Source organism: Scyliorhinus torazame, unplaced genomic scaffold, assembly GCF_047496885.1.
Source record: "Scyliorhinus torazame isolate Kashiwa2021f unplaced genomic scaffold, sScyTor2.1 scaffold_106, whole genome shotgun sequence".
Taxonomy (NCBI): domain Eukaryota; kingdom Metazoa; phylum Chordata; class Chondrichthyes; order Carcharhiniformes; family Scyliorhinidae; genus Scyliorhinus; species Scyliorhinus torazame.
The window spans coordinates 586,870-595,634 of NW_027307833.1; the positions used below are offsets into that span (position 1 = coordinate 586,870).

Sequence of the window (8,765 nt, forward strand, 5' to 3'; positions counted from 1 at the left end):
GGGACACAGAGAGAGTGAGGGACACAGAGAGAGCAAGGGACACAGCGAGAGTGAGGGACACAGAGAGAGCGAGGGACACAGAGAGTGAGGGACACAGAGAGTGAGGGACACAGGGAGAGCAAGGGACCCAGAGAGAGCGAGGGACACAGAGAGTGAGGGACACAGAGAGCGCGAGGGACACAGAGAGAGCGAGGGACGCAGAGAGAGCGAGGGACACATGGAGGGAGAGGGACACAGCGAGAGCGAGGGACACAGAGAGAGCGAGGGACACAGAGAGAGCGAGGGACGCAGAGAGAGCGAGGGACACATGGAGGGAGAGGGACACAGCGAGAGCGAGGGACACAGAGAGAGCGAGGGACACAGAGAGCGAGGGACACAGAGAGCGAGGGACACAGAGAGCAAGGGACACAGCGAGAGCGAGGGACACAAAGAGAGTGAGGGACACAGCGAGAGCGAGGGACACAGAGAGAGCGAGGGACACATGGAGGGAGAGGGACACAGGGAGAGCGATGGACACAGAGAGAGCGAGGGACACAGAGAGCAAAGGACACAGCGAGAGCGAGGGACACAGAGAGAGCGAGGGACACAGCGAGAGCGAAGGACCCAGCAAGAGCGAGGGACACAGAGAGAGCGAGGGACACAGAGAGAGCGAGGGACACAGAGAGAGCGATGGACACAGAGAGAGTGAGGGACACCGAGAGCAAGGGACACAGAGAGCAAGGGACACAGCGAGAGCGAGGGACACAGAGAGAGCGAGGGACACAGAGAGAGCGAGGGACACAGCGAGAGCGAGGGACACAGAGAGAGCGAGGGACACATGGAGGAAGAGGGACACAGAGAGAGCGAGGGACACAGAGAGAGCGAGGGACACAGAGAGAGCGAGGGACACAGAGAGTGAGGGACACAGAAAGCAAGGGACACAGCGAGAGAGAGAGAGTGACACAACGTGAGAGAGGGGGACACAGAGAGAGCAAGGGACACAGAGAGCAAGGGACACAGAGAGCAAGGGACACAGCGAGAGAGAGGGACACAACGAGAGAGAGGGGGACACAGCGAGAGGGACGGGTACACGGCGAGAGATTGAGGGACACAGCGAGAGAGAGAGGGACACAGCGAGTGAGAGAGGACCGCAGCGAGAGAGAGAGGGGCACAGCGAGAGAGAGAGGAGCACACCGAGTGAGGGAGGGACACAGCGAGAGTGATTGGGACAGCACGGTAGCCTTGTGGATAGCACAATTGTTTCACAGCTCCAGGGTCCCAGGTTCGATTCCGGCTTGGGTCACTGTCTGTGCGGAGTCTGCACATCCTCCCCGTGTCTGCGTGGGTTTCCTCCGGGTGCTCCGGTTTCCTCCCACAGTGCAAAGATGTGCAGGTTAGGTGGATTGGCCATGATAAATTGCCCTTAGTGTCCAAAATTGCCCTTAGCGTTGTGGGGTTACTGGGTTATGGGGATAGGGTGGCGGTGTTGACCTTGGGTGGCGTGCTCTTTCCAAGAGCCGGTGCAGACTCGATGGGCCGAATGGCCACCTTCTGCACTGTAAATTCTATGATAATCTATGACACAGCGAAAGAGAGAGAGGGACACAGCGAGAGAGCGGGGAACACAGCGAGAGAGAGGGGTACACAGTGAGAGGGACGGGTACACAGCGAGAGAGAGAGGGACACAGCGAGTGAGCGAGGAACACAGCGAGAGAGAGAGAGGGGGACACAGCGAGAGAGAGAGGGACACAGCGAGAGAGAGAGGGACACAGCGAGTGAGCGAGGAACACAGCGAGAGAGAGGGGGACACAGCGAGAGGGACGGGTACACAGCGAGAGAGAGAGGGACACAGCGAGTGAGCGAGGAACACAGCGAGAGAGAGAGAGGGTGACACAGCGTGAGAGAGGGGTACACAGCGAGAGGGACGGGTACACAGCGAGAGAGAGAGGGACACAGCGAGTGAGCGAGGAACACAGCGAGAGAGAGAGAGAGGGGGACACAACGAGAGGGACGGGTACACAGCGAGAGAGAGAGAGACACAGCGAGAGAGCGGGGAACACAGCGAGAGATAGGGGGACACAGCGAGAGGGACGGGTACACAGCGAGAGAGAGAGGGACACAGCGAGAGAGCGAGGAACACAGCGAGAGAGAGGGACGGGTACACAGCGAGAGAGAGAGGGACACAGCGAGAGAGAGGGGGACACAGCGAGAGAGAGAGGGACGCAGCGAGAGAGAGTGAGGGACGCAGCGAGAGAGAGAGGGGGACACATCGAGAGGGACGGGTACACAACTAGAGAGAGAGGGACACAGCGAGAGAGCGAGGAACACAGCGAGAGAGACAGAGAGAGCGAGGGACACAAAGAGCGAGGGGCACAGAGCACGAGGAACACAGAGAGCGAGGGGCACAGAGAGTGAGGGAAACAGAGAGTGAGGGACACAGAGAGAACGAGGGACACAGAGAGCGATTAACACAGAGAACGAGGGACACAGAGAGTGAGGGACACAGTGCACGAGGGACACAGAGAGCGCGAGGGACTCAGAGAGCCCGAGGGACACAGAGAGCCCGAGGGACACACAGAAAGGGAGGGACACAGACAGAGCGAGGGTCACAGACCGAGGGACACTGAGAGAGCGAGGGACACAGAGAGAGCGATGGACACAGAGAGAGCGAGGGACAGAGAGAGCGAGGGACACAGAGAGCAAGGGACACAGAGAGCGAGGGACACAGAGAGCAAGGGACACAGGGAGAGCGAGGGACACAGAGAGAGCGAGGGACACAGCGAGAGCGAGGGACACAGCTAGAGCGAGGGACACAGAGAGAGCGAGGGACACATGGAGGAAGAGGGACAGAGAGAGAGCGAGGGACACAGAGAGAGCGAGGGACACAGAGAGTGAGGGACACAGAGAGCAAGGGACACAGCGAGAGAGAGAGAGGGACACAACGAGAGAGAGGGGGACACAGAGAGAGCAAGGGACACAGAGAGCAAGGGACACAGAGAGCAAGGAACACAGCGAGAGAGAGAGGGACACAACGAGAGAGAGGGGGACACAGCGAGAGAGAGTGAGGGACGCAGCGAGAGAGGGAGGGGGACACATCGAGAGGGACGGGTACACAGCGAGAGAGCGATGACACAGCGAGAGAGCGAGGAACACAGCGAGAGAGACAGAGAGAGCGAGGGACACAAAGAGCGAGGGACACAGAGCACAAGGGACACAGAGAGCGAGGGACACAGAGAGTGAGGTAAACAGAGAGTGAGGGACACAGAGAGAACGAGGGACAGAGAGAGTGAGGGACACAGAGAGCGATTAACACAGAGAACGAGGGACACAGAGATTGAGGGACACAGTGCACGAGGGACACAGAGAGCGTGAGGGACACAGAGAGCCCGAGGGACACACAGAAAGGGAGGGACACAGACAGAGCGAGGGTCACAGACCGAGGGACACTGAGAGAGCGAGGGACACAGAGAGAGCGTGGGACACAGAGAGAGCGAGGGACACACAGAAAGGGAGGGACACAGAGAGAGTGTGGGACACAGAGAGAGCGAGGGACACAGAGAGATCGAGGGACACAGAGAGCGAGGGACACAGAGAGCGAGGGACACACAGAGAGAGCAAGGGACACAGACAGAGCCAGGGACACAGAGAGAGCAAGGGACATAGAGAGCGAGGGACACACAGAGAGAGCGAGGAACACAGAGAGTGAGGAACACAGAGAGCGAGGGAAACAGAGAGAGCGAGGGTCACAGAGAGAGCGAGGGACACAGAGATTGAGGGACACAGAGAGAGTGAGGGACACAGACCGAGGGACACAGACAGAGCGAGGGGCACAGAGAGAGCGAGGGACGCAGAGAGAGCGAGGGACACAGAGAGTGAGGGACACAGAGAGCAAGGGACACAGCGAGAGAGAGAGAGGGACACAACGAGAGAGAGGGGGACAGGGAGAGAGCAAGGGACACAGAGAGTAAGGGACACAGAGAGCAAGGGACACAGCGAGAGAGAGAGGGACAGCACGGTAGCCTTGTGGATAGCACAATTGTTTCACAGCTCCAGGGTCCCAGGTTCGATTCCGGCTTGGGTCACTCTCTGTGCGGAGTCTGCACATCCTCCCCGTGTCTGCGTGGGTTTCCTCCGGGTGCTCTGGTTTCCTCCCACAGTCCAAAGATGTGCAGGTTAGGTGGATTGGCCATGATAAATTGCCCTTAGTGTCCAGAATTGCCCTTAGCGTTGTGGGGTTACTGGGTTATGGGGATAGGGTGGCGGTGTTGACCTTGGGTGGCGTGCTCTTTCCAAGAGCTGGTGCAGACTCGATGGGCCGAATGGCCACCTTCTGCACTGTAAATTCTATGATAATCTATGACACAGCGAAAGAGAGAGAGGGACACAGCGAGAGAGCGGGGAACACAGCGAGAGAGAGAGGGACACAGCGAGTGAGCGAGGAACACAGCGAGAGAGAGAGAGGGGGACACAGTGAGAGGGACGGGTACACAGCGAGCGAGAGAGGGACACAGCGAGAGAGCGAGGAACACAGCGAGAGAGAGGGGGACACAGCGAGAGAGAGAGGGAAGCAGCGAGAGAGAGTGAGGGACGCAGCGAGAGAGAGAGGGGGACACATCGAGAGGGACGGGTACACAGCGAGAGAGAGAAGGACACAGCGAGAGAGCGAGGAACACAGCGAGAGAGACAGAGAGACGGGGACACATAGAGGGAGAGGGACACAGAGAGAGTGAGACAGATAGAAAGAGGTACGCAGTGAAAGAGAGGGATAGAGTGAGATAGAAGGACACAGACAGCGAGAGAGAGGGACACAGAGGGAGAGAGGGATACAGAGAGGGACAGTGAGAGGTGGGCACACAGACAGAGTAAGGGACACACACACAGAAAGAGGTACACAGCGGGTCAGGATCTGAGGTTTCGGAGGCGTGAGTGGGTCAGGGATTGAGAGTTAGGGGACATGAGGGTGTGAGGGTGTGAGGGTGCCAGGACGTGAGGCAGTCAGGACATTGGGGTTATCAAACTGACCGTTTTCATTTAATCCAAATTGTTTCATTACAAATTCTAATCTCAGGAATTGACATCAGAGGATTTCAGTGAAAAATCCCATTGATCCTCACTGTCTAATAAAATTATGTTGTTGCCGATGACCGTGTATTGATTCAGGAATAAACTTTTCATCTCACAGTGAGAAAAAGTCAAATTGAATCCAGATTTATAGAGCAGCTCATTGAAGAAATCTGTCTGTGAACAACATGTAAAATATGAAGTGAAACTTTGCAATGAGCTTTGTTTTTGTGGCCAGGAATCTTCTCTCCAAATGGAGGCAGAAATGAAGTTGTGTTTAACTCACATTCTGTGATTTCTTGCTGCTTTTTACTCATTCTATGGAGAGCCTTCCTAAGGCGACAGACGAATAGTCATTCCAAACATGCCAGAAATTCAGAGGTAAACAAATGTTAAACCAAAGACAGAAATAATGACAGGAAAGAATCTGTTGCTAACTGCTGAATTAACATAACCATAGACAGGACAAGTGTCTTCCTTAGCAGACACAGGAACCACACCGAGGGGGGCATTCCTCACAGAAAGTCGGGGGTGGGGTCTGCACACAGGTCACTGAGGAGATCTCAGTCCAAACTGTTTCTAATCATTTCCCAATACTATTTTAAATTACGATTCAATCCTATTGGAGGGGAGTGAGTGAGAGATATGGCAGATGCAGTACAACGTGGATAAATGTGAGGTTATCCACTTGGGTAGAGAAAATAAGAACGTCCCTGTCTAATAATTACATTTAATCCAATTTTTTCTGTCCTGCTCAGTGAACAACACTGGTGTGGGGAAGGCCAAGGGTTAGCTGAAGTCACATTCTGTGTGTGTGGGGCTGAGCAGCAAGGAGATCAGTATCTCTTGGCCTGCATTTACATGTCAATAGAGAGCTGTGGTCTGAGACAGACATTCCACACATGGCAGAGACTAGGGGTGGAGTCTGCTCACAGCTCACTGAGGATATATCTGTGTCTGAGGGACTTCAGTTCACAAACCAAAAACTCACTACACTCAAAACATTACCCCTCTGCTTCAGTGTGTGTGTGTGTGTGTGTCGCTGGGTGTGTCAATCTGCCTGTTTTGAGCTGTGCATTTTGGGTGTTGACATGTTACTGATTGACTCGAGATTGGAGATGTTGAACTCCTGTTGTGCTGTTTTGAATATTTTATTAAAATGTCCCTGTTATTGCCTTTATAATCAATGTTATCTCCTTTTTTTCTCCAGAGGCGTTTTTATTTGGAGAACTGGAAGGAAGTCGGGAATCCAGTGAGGAGGACGAGGGAGGGTGAATTCTTCCCGAGGGAGCGCTGGCTGAGGCCTGTTCCGCAGGCTTCACCCGGGTTATTACCCTGACTGAGGTTTAATTTTAATATTGGAGGGATCAAAAAGAGTGAATGAGGGAGGGAGACAGAAATATGTATAAGAGGGATAGAGAGACAGCGAGAAACACAAGAGAAGGGGATTTTCACAGTAACTTCATTGCAGTATTAATGTCAGCCTAATTGTGACAATAAAAAGATTTTGAGTATTAATTGTCTCTCAATCTTTTTTAACCTCTGGTTGAAAGCTGTGACTTATTTGTATTCGGATGTTGCTGAGGGGTTGTAAAACTGAAAAGGGGACCCTGGGCTCTCGCTGTATTAAATAGTTTCAATCTTTTCCTGTGGTTTAGTTGATTTTCTCCCTCTTTTTCCCAGGAATTTGAATTTTGAAAGACTGCAATGTGAGCAGGAATCTTTGGGTAAGGGTATTTCTCCCGAGCATGGATGGATGGACTGAGGCCTACTCCACAGGCCGCACTCACGTGAGTTGTCTCTTTATTGCAGCCCCGGCCTTGCACTTAGACACAAACACATTAAACCTTAGGTGGGCGGCAAAGAGTAAAATACAAATCTGGAATATGAAGCTGTCTAATTTTGTTCCAAAATAACAGGGGTTATATTAATTCTGAGCGTCCCAGGGGTGGGGGTATGGGGTGCGGTGTGTGTGTGGGGAGGGGGGGGGGGCATTTCACTGTTTCAGCCACTCTCTGTAATCTGGTAGAGAGAGAGAGAGAAATCTCAGATCAGAAACTCTGAACTCAATTTTGAAAGTGGTCATCATTTGTTGGGCTCTCCCTGTGCCCAGGTTGCCGGCATAATTCACAAAATTAACGATAGTGGGGGTCACTTTTAAATGAACCCATTGACTGTAAAGTAATCTCGATTGCCCGGAATTAAAGTCCCTTGACTTGAAGCGGGTCTAATTCTGGAATGAAGCCTGTATTTTAGGCCGAGGCACAAGTATGAGAGTGAAATTAAATTCGCAGGAGGTCATTTGAATTCAGTTTGCTGTGGTTGTGAATGTTGGATTCCTGTGTGTGACCCTGTCTCTCTCTCTCTTTCTCCTTCCCAACTATTAGGATGATAGAAAGAGAGAGAGAGAGAAGTACAGAAAAGAGTGTGGGGCTGGGGGGTAATAGAGATTAGAGAGAGGGAGAGGAGAAAGACAGATGGTGGAGGGAGAGGGAGGTCGTGAAAAAGAGAGGCTTTCTCTCCCTTTCTGTCTTTCTTCCATTCTTGCCCCTCTCTCTCTCTCTCTCTGTCTCCCCAGCTTTCTGCCACTATCTGTCCATTTCTCTCCAGCTTTTTAGTGTCTCTTTAAACCTTTAATCTAAGAAAACCACCCCACAAACTGCAATGGGGAGTCTCATCACATCTTTCTGGGGATACCCTGATTAGAGAAACAAATAGAACTAAATGCTGGGAGGCTGATGAGGGATAACGAGGGAGACAGAAATATGAATGAGAGGGATAGTGGGACCGAATGAGATAGCGAGAGAGAGAGAAAGAGAAAGACAAGGGAAGTGGGAACTGTCTCTCAATCTTTTTTATTCTGTGGTTTATAACTGAGATTAGTGTAGGTGGATGTTGCTGAGAGTTTGTGTGACTGAGAGGGGGAATCTTGGCCTCTTGCTGTGCTACAAGTGTAAACATTTTCCTGCGTTTTAGTTAATTTTCTCCCTCTTTTCCCCAGGAATTTGAACTTTGAAGACTGCAATGCGACCAGGAATCTTTGGACAAAGGCTATTCTCCAGAGGACAAGTGGATGGACTGAGGCCTACTCCACAGGCCGCACTCACGTGAGTTGTCTCTTTATTGCCGCCCTGGCCTTGCACTTCGACACAAACACATTAACCCTTTGGTGGGTGGCAAAGAGTAAAATACAAATCTGGAATATAAAGCTGTCTAATTTTGTTCCAAAATAACAGGGGTTATGTTAATTCTGAGCATCCCGGGTATGTGTGGTGGGGGGGGGGGGGGGGGGGGGAGGGGATTTCACTGTCTCAGCCACTCTCTGCAACCTGGTAGCAAATGTCAACGACACTCAACACTGCCGACTGCACCTTCTGGGATCTTTCTGTGTGCCAATGGATTTTGTTTTAAAAAGGTTTTTCTTCGTTTTAAGAGGCAGTTTAACTCTTTCAGAAACTGAAGGGACTTCTCCAGGGATGTTCCAATCCACACATGACACGGCGGGGGTGGGGTGGGGGGGTGGTGTTAGGTGCAGTGGGGAATGGGGCTCCCAGCAGGAGTGAGGAGGGGGGGGGGGGGGGGGAGAAGGACAGTGTCCCATCTGGTTAGGTCCAGATTGCTGCTGCTGTGGGATCTTGCTGTTCACTCACAGGCCTGTGGCCTTTGCCCGCGCAGCAACAGTGACCACAACTCTGAAAATAAAATAGCTCTCTTCCTGTGTTTGA

At 52.7% G+C, this 8,765-nt stretch overlaps 1 long non-coding RNA gene across 2 annotated transcripts; it reads left to right on the top strand.

Annotated features, from left to right (window-relative positions):
- The first annotated feature begins 5,956 nt into the window (after nucleotides 1-5,956).
- LOC140405582 (uncharacterized) lies at nucleotides 5,957-8,169 on the top strand. Of its 2 annotated transcripts, none has more exons than XR_011938671.1 (3): nucleotides 5,957-6,416; nucleotides 6,724-6,830; nucleotides 8,042-8,169. It is a non-coding gene; the product is annotated as an uncharacterized lncRNA (long non-coding RNA). The 2 variants fall into 2 exon arrangements; XR_011938670.1 differs by having other exon boundaries at nucleotides 5,961-6,384.
- The last annotated feature ends 596 nt before the right edge of the window (nucleotides 8,170-8,765 follow it).